The sequence below is a fragment of the Myotis yumanensis genome, unplaced genomic scaffold (genome assembly GCF_028538775.1).
Source record: "Myotis yumanensis isolate MYYU_CA2020_CCGP unplaced genomic scaffold, mMyoYum1.0.hap1 SCAF_2, whole genome shotgun sequence".
Lineage (NCBI taxonomy): Eukaryota > Metazoa > Chordata > Mammalia > Chiroptera > Vespertilionidae > Myotis > Myotis yumanensis.
In genome coordinates, this window is record NW_027223753.1 from 41,938,003 (window position 1) to 41,952,752 (window position 14,750).

Here is a 14,750-nt window from a genome sequence, read left to right on the forward strand (position 1 = left end):
GGGGTTGTTATGAGGGTAACAGACAGTGACTATAATGCACATAGGCCAGGTCAATAAAGTCTCTGTTATTACCTAGGCTTACCTCATATCTGGTGTGTCCTTAGAAAGATACTTCCCTTTACTGGCACCAGTTAACTTTTCTCAGAAAACAAAGGGCTTGGCCTCAGGGATTTGCTAAACTACCTTCCCAATCTTGAGTCCCATCAGCCTGGGACCTGCTTTTTTAAAAGAAACAGCTCAGATAAGAGCTCAGGTTGGAATTCTCCCTCTGGGTAGGAGCTAGCTGTGTGTCTCTGTACAGGTTAATCACGTTTCTGACTCTGCATCTGTAAGATAGGGTCAAACAGTGTGTAGTTTATCCGAAAGGCAAGGAAAGGATTGTGAGGCTAAAATTAGGTAGGTGTTTCCAGGCCCCACAGATTGGGGGGAACCATCTTCAAAGGCCTAGGAACCCCTCTGTTTTGTAGATTTAAAGACTGGGACACCACTTCAGAGGGTTGGCCACAGCATTAGATGAGTAAATTCATGTGAAGTACAGACAAACCTTGTTTTTTTTAAATGTCTCAAACAATTTGCTTCTCAACCTGACAAACCTTTCATGCTGATACCTGTATGATCCGTCACTGGTCTCTCAGACAAAGGGGAGAATGCCAGAGTATGAGTCAGTTAACATCTCAGGATATTGTGCTGTGAATATTTTTGTAGGGTTTTTTTTGTCTTTGTTCCTGCTTATTATTATTAAATTTTCATTTTTACTGTACATTTCATTTCCTCTTTACTAACTTTTCACTTACATTTCATGTCGTTTCACGTCTAAAGTGTTTATTTATAGATTAAACAGTACGTTAGATATGTATTGTATATAAGAAAAGTTAAAACGGCATCCTTTGGGGATCTGGAATGGATGAATTCCATTTACATTATTTCTAATGGGAAAAAAATCCTTCAGTTTTTGAACAGTCTCCCGAACGAATTAAGTTCGAGAACCGAGGTTCCACTGTACCAGGAACAAGACTTGGCGCAAAGTAAGCATTCAACAGATATTTTTATTATTTTTTTACGTCCGCCTACAACAGTCCTGGTGTTCAGTAAAGGCCGAGCAGTGGCTATAAGATGCACATTGACACGCATGGATCAGGGGCGGCCGAGGGCTAGCGTGGGTGAGTTCTGGGAAGTGAGCCCTGGGACGGGAAATTCTCAGCGGGAGCGGACCAAAGCCCGCGGGCGCCTTCAAAAGCCCCGCGACCGGCGTTGCCCCAGCGACCTGGCGCTCCGGCCACCTCCCAGCTGGGCCGCCCGGCGGCGGGGCACCCGGCACAGGCCAATCCGGGCCCTGTTCAAAGGGCCAATCGGGGAGCATTTCACGGGGGCCGCGGCCGGCCGGGGGCGGGGCCGGGTCGGGACCTGGGGCGTGGCCTGGGACGGGGCGGGGCTTCGATCGCTGGAGGAGACCGCCCCGTCCGGTCGCCGTGCGGCCCCGCCGGGCCACCTGCAGGGTCCAGCTAGCTAATCCGTGATATCAGATTGGACAAGTAAGTGACCCTCCCTCAGGCCCACGTGTGCACCAGGGCCTGTTGCAGACGCGCAGCGCGCACGTTATCCAATCGGAGAGCGCACCCGGCCGACGCCTCCCTCCCTTGTGGTGCGGTCGCCACCTCCTCTTCCTTTTCCTCTTCTGACTGCTAAAGCCTCATTCCAGCCGGGCCTTCGCCCCCGAGACGTTGTTGGGTTCCCCGTGTCCGCTCCTGGGTGAGGCGTCCGGCCACTCAACGGGAGGGTCGGCTTTTACTGCATCCCCAGAGCTGCCCATGAGATGTCTGGAACCCGAGGTCCTCTGCCATCACTGTCCAGTTGACCGTGTTCACTTCTCTCCCCTCCGTCCCCTCCGTCCCCTCCGTCCCGTCCCGCGTTTCAGGACCATTTCCCCAGGCATATTTGAGCCTTTGAATTCAAATCTGGCTACCTAAGGGATTTTAAGGCCAGTGCTGCTTGTAACTTGAAACGCTATCAGCAGCTGTTGATAACGTTGGAGGTGCAGTTTAGATGGTATAGTAGTAGTGCTGTCTGGTTACAGTCATCCTGGGTAGGTAAGTCCTGGGACTAATCATTCCAAGATGCAAACGTATGGATTTCCTTAATCATTGGCTATTTTCCACTGAAGCACTTCTCTTGTTTTAACCCATTTTGTCCCTAAATTAAAGTGGCAATCATTACCAAGAAATGGAAGAGCCATATTCATTTGTTTAATTTTTAAAATAGGAGTTCAGGGGTGAGGAAGCCACTATCTCTTGAATTGCTTATCCTCGCTTAAAATGTGGCTGTTATGGTAGAGTTTTGCTTTTGCTTTGTTTTCTGGCTTTTCCTCATTTCCCATAAGCCGCCACGTGTGTAACCTGATTTTTTACTTTTGAAGTTGTCAGCTGGGTTTTTCAGCCTTATGACTTCCTCCTGGTCTTCTGGGAGTCTCGTGGTAATGAGGGCCTCTGCTTGGCTCTTGACCTGGTGGCCACTGGCCTGACTCTGGGAGGGACAAGCTGAGGTGGACCTCCTGTTATTAAGAATGACTGGGGGAAACAGACCACAAAGGTTGAGAAGGGCCTGGAGATTGACTGAGGGTGGGGGTGGGGAGGGGGGAAGAAAGGTTGGGAGCTACTTTGGCTGGATTTGGATGTCAAAGCATGAGTATTGGGAGAAGGGAATAACCCAGAGGGTGAGAACTGTGTCTTTCTAGATGCGATTAAGTTTATTAGGAGGAGACTGGGCGTTCTTCCAGGTTATGTTAATCTTTGCTGTGGGCCTTGTCTTTTCCGGGAATCTGGTTCCCTTTCCCTGACCTTTCACTTAGTTCAAATCATAGTCAATTACCAGCTGGTTTTGAAAACAATTTCAGGTGGTGAATCTTGCCTTTAAACTCCCAGCCAGAGTGAGACGAAACCCCGCCTTCCCAGGGGATTTGATATAGTTATCTTACCAGAATGTATTATAGAGGTCATTTCACTTCTCACCTGCCCATCTTTTTTATGAGGTGGGATATAGAATCAACCCAGGTAGTGTAAGATGAGGCCATCCAAACCAGTGCCTCAGTTCATTCATTTGTTCACTACTCTTGTGGCAGGTGTGGGCCTGGGAATGTGGTAGAATAAGATTCGGTCTCTGCTTTCTCCAGTCTGCTACTGTCTGGTCTGATGGGGGAGATTATATGATAGTGAGGTCAGTGCTGTGGCAAGGTATGCCGAAGATGCTCAGGGGTTGCCAGGGGGCACATGGCCCAATATAGGGTTTAGGAAAACTTCCAAGAGGAGATGATAACTGAGCTGAGTTACAAAGCCTCGGTATGAGTGGGCTGGAGAAAGACAAAGGGGAAGGGATTTTCTTTGATTTGGGAACAGCATGTGCAAAACTAGGTAAACCTGGCACATGGTTGATCAGTATGGCTCATCAGGAAAGGGTGAGGTGAGAAATCACCAGAAAGGAGGCTGGGGCTGGGATGGGTGACAGGCCAGAACAGGGAGGGTCCAGTGAGTCATGGTAAGAGAATTTAAAATGTGTTTCCCCTGTTTTAGAAAGTTAATTCTGCCTGCAGGGTGAAGACTGGAGGAAGGCTATTATAATACAGGGTGAGAAAGGGTTGGGGTAATAGTTGTGAAACTGGAGAGAGATTAGGAGAATAGAATGGTTAGGAATTAATTACTGATTGATTGTAGGGGATGAAGAAAGAATGTATTAGTCAAGGTGCCATGGGGAAGAGAAGGCATTCTTAACGGGGTATTTTTGAGCAGCTTTGTTGAGATCTACTTGACATACAGTGAACTACATACTTCAAGTGTCTAATCTGAGAAAATTTGATATAAGTATATATCCATCACAATCAAGATAAAGAATATTTCTAATACCCCCAAAGATTTCTAATGCCCCTTGGTAACCTCTTCCTCCCTAGAATCACCCTTCTACCAAAGCAATTAGTGAACTAGTTTCTGTCACCTTAGATTATTTAAGATTTTTTAGGACTTTTTCTGTAGGGTCATACAATATATATCTTTTCTTGTGTGGTGGCTTTTACTTAATCCTCATCTTGAGATTCATCCATGTTATATGTGCATACATGGTTCATTCCTTTTTCTGCTGAATAGTGTTCCATTGTATTATTATACTACTAGAGGCCTGGTGCACAGAATTCGTGCAAGGGGCTTGTTCCCTCGCAGCCCCTCACAGCCTTAGCTGGCCCTCACAGCCCTGGCTTCGTCTAGATCTAGAAGGTCATCCAGAAGGTTGTTCAGCTGTTCAGTCTAATTAGCATATTAGCTCTTTATTATATAGGATACTTTGTTTATCCATTTATCTGCTGATCAATATTTGGATTATTTGCTGCCTTTTGGCTACTACAAATAAAGCTGCTATGAATATTTGTATACACAGACATATGATTTCATTTCTCCTGGTTAAATACCAAGATGTGGAATAGCTAGTTCTCATGGGAGGTGTATGTTTAACTTTTTAAGAAACACCACGTGTATTTCAAAGTGATCATGCCATTTTACATTCCCCTCAGCAGTGTGTGAAATTCCCAGTTTCTCCCACACTCTGTGTGGTCACTTTCAAATTTTAGCCATTGGAATGTGGAATCCTGTCATGTGGCTTTAATGTGTATTTTCCTAATGACTAATAATTTCAAGCTTCTTATGTGCAGCCCATATACAGTAGGTCCTCGGGTCCTACCTCGCGACGTAACGCGATTTCGCCATAAGTTGGAACCCACCTACTTAAGCACCTACGTCACTCACATGGAGCACATACGCAGCAGTCATGAAGTAAAACAGTAAAAAAAATTTAAAAGAAAGATAACAATTCCTGACCTTTACTTGTGGTAAATAAATAATAAAAAACATAAAGCACATATGTACATACGTCGAAATGACGGAACTTTTTTTATATATAAATAAATGGGAGATGGTGACGTAACCAGGAAACGACATACGTTGAGTCCGACGTAACCCAAGGACTGTCTGTATTTCATGTATCTTCTTGGGTAAAGTGTTTATTAAATTTTTTTCTATTTGTTTTTTTAATGGGCTGTTTTCTTACTGAGTTTTGAGAGGTTTTTATAATATACTAGAGGCCCGATGCACGAAATTCATACATGGTGGGGGAGGGGAGTCCCTCAGCCCGGCCTGCACCCTCTCCAATCTGGGACATCCCTCTCACAATCCAGGACCGCTGGCTCCTAACCGTTCGCCTGCCTGTCTGATCGCTTCTAACCCCTCTTCCTGCCTGCCTGACCACCCCTAACTGCCTCTGCTGCTGGCCTGATCACCCCTACCTTGCCCCCCTGCTGGCCTGATCACCCCTACCTTGCCCCCCTGCCCGCCTGATTGCCCCTAACCACCTCTGCCTCTGCCCCTGGCCTAAGCCGCAGTCTGGCCTCCCTTTGCGGGAGGCAACCTGGTGGATCAGGGGAAGGCACTGTGCCCATTACCCCGCTCCTGCTGCCACTGCCGGCCTGAGCCTCTGCCCTCGCAGCCACTGCGGCTTTGTCTGGAAGGATGTCCGAAGGCGTCTGCACTAAGTAGCATATTACCCTTTTATTAGTATAGATTCTCATTACAAGTTCTCTATCACATCTGAGTCTTTATTTTCTTAACTGTCTTTTGAAAAGCAGAGTTCTTAATTTTGATAAAGTCTAGTTTATCAATTTGTAATTTTGATGATGTCTATTTTATCAGTTTATTCTTTTATGGATGATGATTTAGGTGTTGTATCTAAGAAATCATGCCTAGCCTGAGGTCTCAAGTATTTTCTCCTATTTTTTTAAAGAAGCTTTATTGTTTTTTGGTTTTATATTAAATCCATGATCCGTTTTAAGTTAATTAAAGTTAATCTGTAGCACCAGATGTGGAACAAAGTTTATTTCTTTTTTGGGGGGGGGGGTATGGTATCAATTGATCCAGCACCATTTGCTGAAAAGCTTATTCTTTTCCCATTAAATTGCCTTTGCACCTTTGATCAAAATCAGTTTACCATATGTGGGCCTATTTTGGTTGTTTTGTTCTGTTCTGTAGATCTTTTTGTCTATTTTGATGCCAATACCACGTAATCTTGATAACTATAGTTTTGTAATAAGTATTAAAGTCACATAATGTAAGTCCTTCAACTTTGTTTTTTTTTTTTTTTAAGTTGTTTTGGCCATTCCAGGTCTGTTACATTTCCACATTAATTTTACAATGTTGTCATTTTGTCAATTTCAAAATAAAGGCCTGCTTAGCTTTTAATTGGGCTTTTATTGAATCTATACATTAATTTGGGGAGATTGACTTATTTAGGTCTTAGGTTCAATATTTTGTAGCTTTCAGTAGATGGGTCTTGCACATCTTTGTCAGATTATCTGTAGGTATTTCATATTTTTCATGCTATTGTAAATAACATTGTCTTTTAAAATTTCAACTTGTACTTGTTGCTGCTTGTGTATTGATCATGTACCCTACAATCTTGCTAAACTACTTATTAGTTCTAATAGCTTTTTGTAGATGCTATCAGATTTTCTGTGTAAGTGATCATGTTATCTGTAAATAAAGAAAGTTTTATTTTTTCCTTTCAATGAGGATGCCTTTTATTTCTTTTTCTTGCTATAGTGCACTGGCTAGAAGCATTGCAATTTTTTAAAATATATTATTTATTTTTAGAAAGAGAAGAAGGTATAAGAGAGGGGCGGGGCATTGATTTGTTGTTCCACTTATTTATGCATTCACTGGTTGATTCTTGTATGTGCTCTAACAGGGATGGTACCCATAACCTTGGTGTACTGGGATGATGCTCTAACCAACTGAGCTACCTGGCCAGGGCCTAGCTAGAAGCATTTGTTGTTGTTTTTTTCATCATTAACTTTGACGTATATTCTTTGTAGAAGCCCTTTATCAGGTTTAGGAAGTTTCATTCTATTCCTACTTTTCTGAGAGGTGTTGTTTTTTGGGTATTTGTTTTTAAATGAAGAATGGATGTTGTATTTTTGTCATTTCCTTTTTTCTGTAACTATTGAGATCATTTTTAAATTCTTAATATGATGAATTACATTCATTGATTTTTTTAAAAAAATATTAAACTGAACTTGTATTCCTGAGATAAATCCCACTAGGTTAGGACCTAGTATCCTTTAAAAAAAAAATTATTGATTTCAGAGAGGAAGGAAGAGGGAGAGAGAGATAGGAACATCATTGGTGAGAGAGATCATTCATTGGCTGTCTTCTGCATATCCCCTACTGGAGATTGAGCCCGTAACCTGGGCATGTGACCTGACCGGGAATGAAACCATGACTTCCTGGTTCATAGGTCGACACTCAACCACTGAGCCACGCTGGCTAGGGCATCCTTATTATATTTTGTTGGATTCTACTTGGTAAAATATTAAGAATTTTTGCATCTATGTTAATAATGGATATTGATTTATAGTTTTCCTTGTATTGTCTTCCTAAGTTTTATATCTAGCTAATTCTGGTCTCATAGAATGAGTTAGGAAGAATTTCCTACTCTTCAATTTTCTGTAAGCACTTGTGTAGAATTAATATTAATTCTTCCTTAAATGTTTGATAGAATTCACCAGTGAAGCCATCTGGGCCTAGAGTTTTTTTGTTGGTGGGGAGGGAACAGTCAACTGTTTAAATAATATGGGACTATTGACATTGTTTCTTCTTGAATAAAATTGGATAGTTTGTGTAGTTTAAGGTATTTGTACATATCATCTAAGTTGCTCACAATAGCCTCCTATTATCATTTTAATATCTATAGAATCTGTTGTGATTTAATCTCCTTCATTTCTAATATTGGTAATTTGTGATTTTTCTCTTTATTTTCCTGATAATTCTGGCCAGATTTTATCAATTTTATTGATCTTCTTAAAGAACCAGCTTTTGGTTTCATTTATTTTCTCTCTCTCTCTTTTTTGTTTTTGTTCTAAAATTTATGATTACTTTTCTTCTGCTTACTTTGGGTTCCTTTTACTCTTTTTAATTTCTTAAGGTGGAAGATGAGGCCTTGTGTTTGTGACTTCTTTCCTAACATAGGCATTTAATATTGTACATTTCCAAGTACTGCTTCAGCTTACTCCTACAACTTCTTTTTTTTAAAAAAATATATGTTTTTATTGATTTCAGAGAGGAAAGAAGAGGGAGAGAGAAATAGAAACATCAATGAAGAGGGAGAGTCATTGATCAGCTGCTCTCTGCACGGCCCCTACTAGGGATTGAGCCCACAACCTGGGCATGTGCCCTTGACCGGAATCGAACCTGGGATCCTTCAATCCACAGGCTGATGCTCTATCCAGTGAGCCAAACCGGCTAGGGCTAATCCTACAACTTCTGCTGTTTTTTTTTTTTTTTTTTTTATTTACTTAAAAACTTTTTCTTTCTTCTTTCTTTTTTTTTTTTTTGATCCATGGGTTATATAGAAATTTGTTATTCAGTTTCCAAATATTTAAGGACTTTCTATTATTATATATTACATATCTTTCTATTAATTGATTTATAATTTAATTTCATGTAGTTACAGGATGTACTTTGTATGACTTAAATCCTTTTAACTTTTTGAGACTTTTTTTTTTTTTTTTTTGGCTTAGAATATGGTCTGTCTCAATAAATGTTCCAAATGCATTTGAAAAGGATGTGTTGGATAGAGTATGTATAAGGTCAACTTTATTGACTGCTACTGTATATTATAACCTTGCTGATTTTCTGTCTACTTACTCTATCAGTTATTGAGAGAGGGGAATTCAAATCTCATGATCATTGTAGATATATGCATTTCTCCTTGAAGTTCTACCAGCTTTTGTTTTATGTATTCTGATGTACTGTTTATTAGGTACATTAACATTTACGATTGTTTGGTTGTCTTGGTGAATCATCCCCTTTATTATTTCAATTTCTGATAATATATTTGCTCTGAAATCTACTTAGTCATTTTTCCTGGTAATAGTTGTGCTCTAAAATGTACTTAGTGTGATAATGATATAACTGCTCCAGTTTCCTTTTGATTGCTGTTTTATGCTATATCTTTTTCTTCCTTTTGCGTTTTAACCTATTTGTGTTCTTATATTTAAAGTGGGTTTCTTGTAGGCAGCATATAGTTAGATTGGATAACAAAGCAACACCTGACACTTCCTGCCTTTTCATTAGGGTGCTTAGACCATATTGAATATAACTATTCATATGGTTTGGTTTGAGTATAACATTTTGCTTTTCTTCTTCTTTTTCTTTCTGTATTTGTCCCTTCTGTTCTTTGGTCTCTTTTCCTTTTTTTGCCTTCTTTTGGAGTAATTATTTTTTTATAATTTTTTTTCTTCCTTATGGGTTAATTAAGTATAACTTTTTAAAGACGCTCACTTGAGGATATGTTTTTATTGATTTTCAAGAAAAAGGAAGGAAGGAAGAGAGAGAGAGAGAGAGAGAGAGAGAGAGAGAAACATCAATGTGAGAGGGAAACATTGATCTGTTGCCTCTCATACACACCCTGACCAGCCGAAATCTAGGTATGTGCCCTGACTGGGAATCGAACCTGTCACCTTTTGGTGTACAGGACAACACTCCAACCAACTGAGATACCTGTCCAGGGCAATTATAATTTTGGGGGGTATAATTTTAGTGGTTGCTTCGTGGTTTATATTATACATCTTTAATTTATCAGCCTACTTTCAAGTGGAATAATACTGCTTCCTATAAAGGTTTCATATAAGAACCATACAACATAGATTTATAGTTCTTCCCTTCTAGCCTTTGTATTACTGTTGCTGTACATTGCCCATTTCACTTTTATACATGTTTAAACGTCGTAATACATGGTTAGTTTAGTTTTAACCAGACAGTTATCTTTTTTTTAAATATTTTTATTGATTTCAGAGAGGAAGGGAGAGGGAGAGATAGAAACATCAATGATGAGAATCATTGATCGGCTGCCTCCTGCACGCCCCCTACTGGGGATCGAGCCCGCAACCCAGGCGTATGCCCTTGATTGGAATAAAACCCAAGACCCTTCAGTCCACAGGCCGAGGCTCCATCCACTGAGCCAAGAGGGCTAGGGCAAGTCAGGTATCTTTTTAAGACATTCACATAATTTTTAAAAATTCTTTCATGTACCCACAATGTTGTCTCTTCATTACATTTTTTAGATTTCCATGCAATATCATTTCTCTTGCTGCTTCTTATAATGCAGTTCTGCTCCTGATGGACTTTTTAACCTTTTGTCTGGGAAAATCTTTATTTTAGCTTCAGTTTTGAAATATTTTTTTCCACGTGGTAAAGAATTCTAGATACAAGGTATTTTTCTTTCAGTATCTCAAAGATCTTAGCTCTACTGTCTCCGAGCTTGTATTATTTTACTTTTTTTTTCTTTTGTGAATAACGTCCTTCCCCCTGCCTCTCCCCCAGCTGCTTTTAAGATTTGCTCCTGATCATTGCTTTTGAACAATTTGGTTATGATGTTTGCTGGTTTGGTTTAGTTTTTTTATATATTTCTTGTGCTTGAGATTCATTGATACTCTTGAATCTGTAGGTTTATAGTAAATCTGGGAAATTTGTGCCCATTATGTCTTCAAATACTTCTCATGACACTCTTGCTCTCTTCTTCAGAGCTTCCCATTTCACATGTATTAGGCTACTTGAAGTTTTTCCACAGATCACCAATACTCTATTTATTTTTAAAATGTTTTTATTGTTGTTTTTTTTTGTTTGCTTTGTTTTGTTTTTAAATAGAGAGGAAGGGAGAGAGAGAGAGAAAGAGAAACATCAATGTAAGAGCACAACATCAATCGCTGCTTCCTACACATCCCCCACCCAGGATCCAGCCCGCAACCTGGGCATGTGCCCTGAGTGGGAATCGAACTAACAACCTTTAAGTGCATGTAATGTCACCCAGTCAACTGAGCCCTGCCATTGAGGGTGCTCTGATTATTTACTTTTAAAATCTTTTTCTTTCTTCATTACATTTTGGATAGTTTGTATTACTATGTCTTGAATGTCACTGATATTTTCTTCTGTATTGTCTAATCCCATAAAGTCAATTTTTCATCTCAGCTAGTCCAGTTTTCATTTCTAGAATTTCAACTTGAGGTTTTTTTATATATATTCTATGTCTGAACTTTTAAGCTCAATCTTTCCTCTAGGTTTTTGAACATATGAAATCCGGTTATGATTTTTAATAGCTATGCCTTTTAATTCTAACAAATGTGTCAGTTCTAGGCCAGTGTCCATTGATTTTCCTCATTTTCTTGCTTCTTTGCAATTTCTAATTGAAGATCAGACATTGTGTTTTTTGCTTTGTTAGGTATTTTGTATTTCTATAAGTGCACTTGGGCTTTGTTCTGGGGCATGTATAAGTTATTTGGAAACAATTTGATCCTTTTGATTCTTGCTTTAAGATTTGTTAGGTGGGACCAGAGCTATATCTTCTTCACTACTGAGTGAAACCCTCTGCATACTCTACCCAGTGCCCTGGGAATTGAGGTTTTTCAGTCTGGTTCTTTTGCATAGGCACTATTCATGGGCGTGTGAAGTCCGTTCACTGTTCACTCTAATCCTGTCGGGTGTTTCTGGCTCAGATAGATCCCTCACATGCATACAGTGATTGGTACTCTTGGTAATACTTGAGGAGTACCCTTTGCAGATGGCCAGACTTCTCCCTTTGTCTGTCTGTCTGTCTGTCTGTCTGTCTCTCTCTCTCTCTCTCCTTCAAGTACTCTAGCCTCCTTGTTGTCCACAGATTCCTAACTCTGTCTCCTCAACTCAGGGATACTGCCGGGCTTAGCTTGGGCCCCAGGCATTAAACTTGAACAATTTTCAGAATACTTCCTCTTTTTCCTCCTCCCGAATCTCTCCAGAATCCCTCTGCTTTGTTGCCTGATTTCCAGTGTCCTGAGAACCTCTGTTTCCTATTTGGGTTTGTTTTTTAAGTTGTTCTGGGTGGGAGGGTCAGCATGGTTACTGTTACTCATTCTTGGCTAGAAGCAGAAGTCTTCAACTGGAATTGTTAAAGAAAATGTAAAGAAAGGACTACCTGAGGATGGGAGGAAGGGATTTTGAGGTCACGAGGCACCAGTAATAACGGGGACCTCTTTTGCCACTTGAAGACTAGAAAGAGCACAGTGGAGGAGGTATATCAGAAGGACACATAAAATACCCTTATCTTAGGATATTTTTCAATCGAGGAACCACTTAGAAAGATGAGGGCAGCCCGAATCCCTGTGGCTAATCACGGCAGGTTTGTTATATCCCTCTAGTGGGGCAAGGGGAGGAGGAACGGTTAGCAACTGAAAAGGAGAAGTGATGTGAAGAAGGCTGCCTTGAGAGGATCTGTTACCTTAGTTCTAGAGGTACAGCTAGTTCCAGGCCACTCTAGAGGAAGGGGTCTCGGCCTTACTCTCCTTCCTGCTTTGAGGCTTCTGCTAATGCTCGCCATTGGCCAAACCCAACTAGTAGACAGAGGATTAGAGAGCCTTGGAGATCCAGACTGTGGTCCACAGGACACAGAGCATCAGAGAAGGATTGAGAGTGGATATGTATTTGGTGGGGAAGGGAGAATAACCTGTGCAAGGAGTCAGTGAGAACCTCTTGATTTCTGGCTACAGGATCAGCGTGGCTGGTGGTGCCCATCACTCAGATGGGAGAGAAGGAATAGTAGGTGTTTGGGGAGGTTTGACATGTGAGGGAGACATGATGAGATTTCCTTCCCACACTCGTCATGTTTTCCCCTGGAGGTCTTGTACCCCTTCCCCCCCTTCATCATTTTAAATTGTTTAGGAAGTTTTTATCAACTTGAATGACAAATGAAGCAGAGTTCATAGAGGAGGTACATTTACAATGATTTATGTGTGGGGCGGCTTTAGGGAGAGTGGGGGAATCAAGTAGAAATCATTCAGGCTAAGTGTATTACCAGTCCCTTGGCCATCTGGATTTGGGGCTGAGCTACACTGAAATCTATTGCAGGGTTGAGAGCCAGGTAGCTTGAATTCTACTAAACTGGCCATAGGGTAGAGATATTAAGAAAGGACTCAGGCCCTGGCTGGTGTGGTTCAGTTGATTGGAAAGGTTGCCGGTTTGAGTCCCAGTCAGGACACATGCTTAGATTACAGGCTCAATTCCCAGTAGGGAGCATGTGGGAAAAAGCCAATCCATGTTTCTCTCTCCTTTCCCCCTCCTTTCTCTCTAAAATAAATAAAATATTTATTTATTTATTGATTTTTAAAAGAGAGGAGCCCAGCTAGTGTGACTCAGTGGTTGAGCATCAACCCATGAACTAGGAGGTTATGGTTTGACTCACCATCAGGGTACATGCCTGGGTTGTGGGCTCCATCCCCATTAGGGGGCATGCAGGAGGTAGCTGATCAATGATTCTCTCTCTCTCCTCCCTTTCCCTTTCTGAAATCAATAAAAACATATTAACAAAAAAAAAGAAAAAAAAGAAGGAAAGGACTCGGTAACTGATTGGATATGGAGAATGAAAGGTGAGAAGACAAATTCTGTAAAATCAACAATAATGTAGACAGATTAAGTTAAATGTAATTTACCAAACTCTTGGATTATAGAATTATGTGGCCAAATGAGGCTGTTGTTGACATGTTTCATGGTTATCGTGTGACATAGTGGAAAGAGCATAGGATTGGAGTTCCAATCTGCTTTCTGCTGGCTCTGTGAGGTTGGGCTTGTGACCTGATTGCACACCTTGGTTACCCCATCTGTAGTGGTGGCCACTGCATGGTTGTTTAGAGGATTAGCAAGGCCATCTACCAAGTCACTAGTACTATGCCTGGCACAGAGTAAATGCTCATGAGAAATTTATTCATCCAAGATGAGGGTTGGCTCCAAATACAAGCACGTTTGAGAAACATTTGGGTTCATGTGAAAATACATATTGAGTAAACACAGGTAACTCTAATTTCTAATGATCTACTAAGGGAAGAGTAGGGTATAGTAGCAGGGTGACCACAAAGTCCCCCTTCAGAGACAGTTGGTGGAGACACCCTAGCTCCCTTTCCCTTTTCTCCTGAACAGATTATTCTGATGTTAGTGTAGGGATTGCATATTGGGCTGTGTGGGCCACTGGTTTGTCCCAGCACATGTTGCATCCAAAGGGCCTTTAGGAAGGTAAAGAAGACCTACTGTGTGCTTACCCTGTGCTGTTCGTCCAACGTACCTCATCTCCACACAATGTCATGTGGAAACATGGGTATCTGAAGATCATTCTTGTTAAATGTATCAAGTCCCCTTATCCCTCTCCCTATCTTGTTGTTGTTTCAGGCAAAGCCATGGCATGGAGGAACAACAGTTACAGGAACTGGAAATATACAGCATAGAGGAGAGAAGACCCAGTAGGAGGTTGCTAACCTAGAAGGGATAAGATGGTTTAGATCAGGGGTCCTCAAACTTTTTAAACAGGGGGCCAGTTCACTGTCCCTCAGACCATTGGAGGGCTGGACTATAGTTTAAAAAAAAACAACTATGAACAAATTCCTATGCACACTGCACATATCTTATTTTGAAGTAAAAAAACAAAACGGGAACAAATACAATATTTGTATTTGTATGTGGCCCACGGGCGGTAGTTTGAGGACCCCTGGTTTAGATTGTCCCATGGGATAAAAATGAGGACTATAGGCTGGAGCCACACAAAGCAGAGTTTAACTCATTACAAGGAAGAGCTTTCTTTTAACAGTAATAGCTGCTCATTGCAAAAATTCCAATGGCACCAAGAAGGGAAGTTAAAAATTGCCCTCTCAC

The 14,750-nt window shown here is 41.1% G+C and overlaps 1 protein-coding gene across 4 annotated transcripts in view; it reads left to right on the plus strand.

The window, feature by feature from the left end:
- The first annotated feature begins 1,446 nt into the window (after positions 1-1,446).
- Positions 1,447-14,750, plus strand: part of FGGY (FGGY carbohydrate kinase domain containing) — a 402,080-nt gene continuing 388,776 nt past the window's right edge. For 2 of the 4 annotated variants that reach the window (XM_070405225.1, XM_070405229.1), the window contains exon 1: positions 1,682-1,749. The gene's annotated coding sequence lies outside the window, so the exon portion shown is untranslated. Of the gene's footprint in view, positions 1,533-1,681; positions 1,750-2,050; positions 2,088-14,750 lie in introns of those variants that run through there. The other 2 variants (XM_070405226.1, XM_070405228.1) reach the window with 2 other exon arrangements.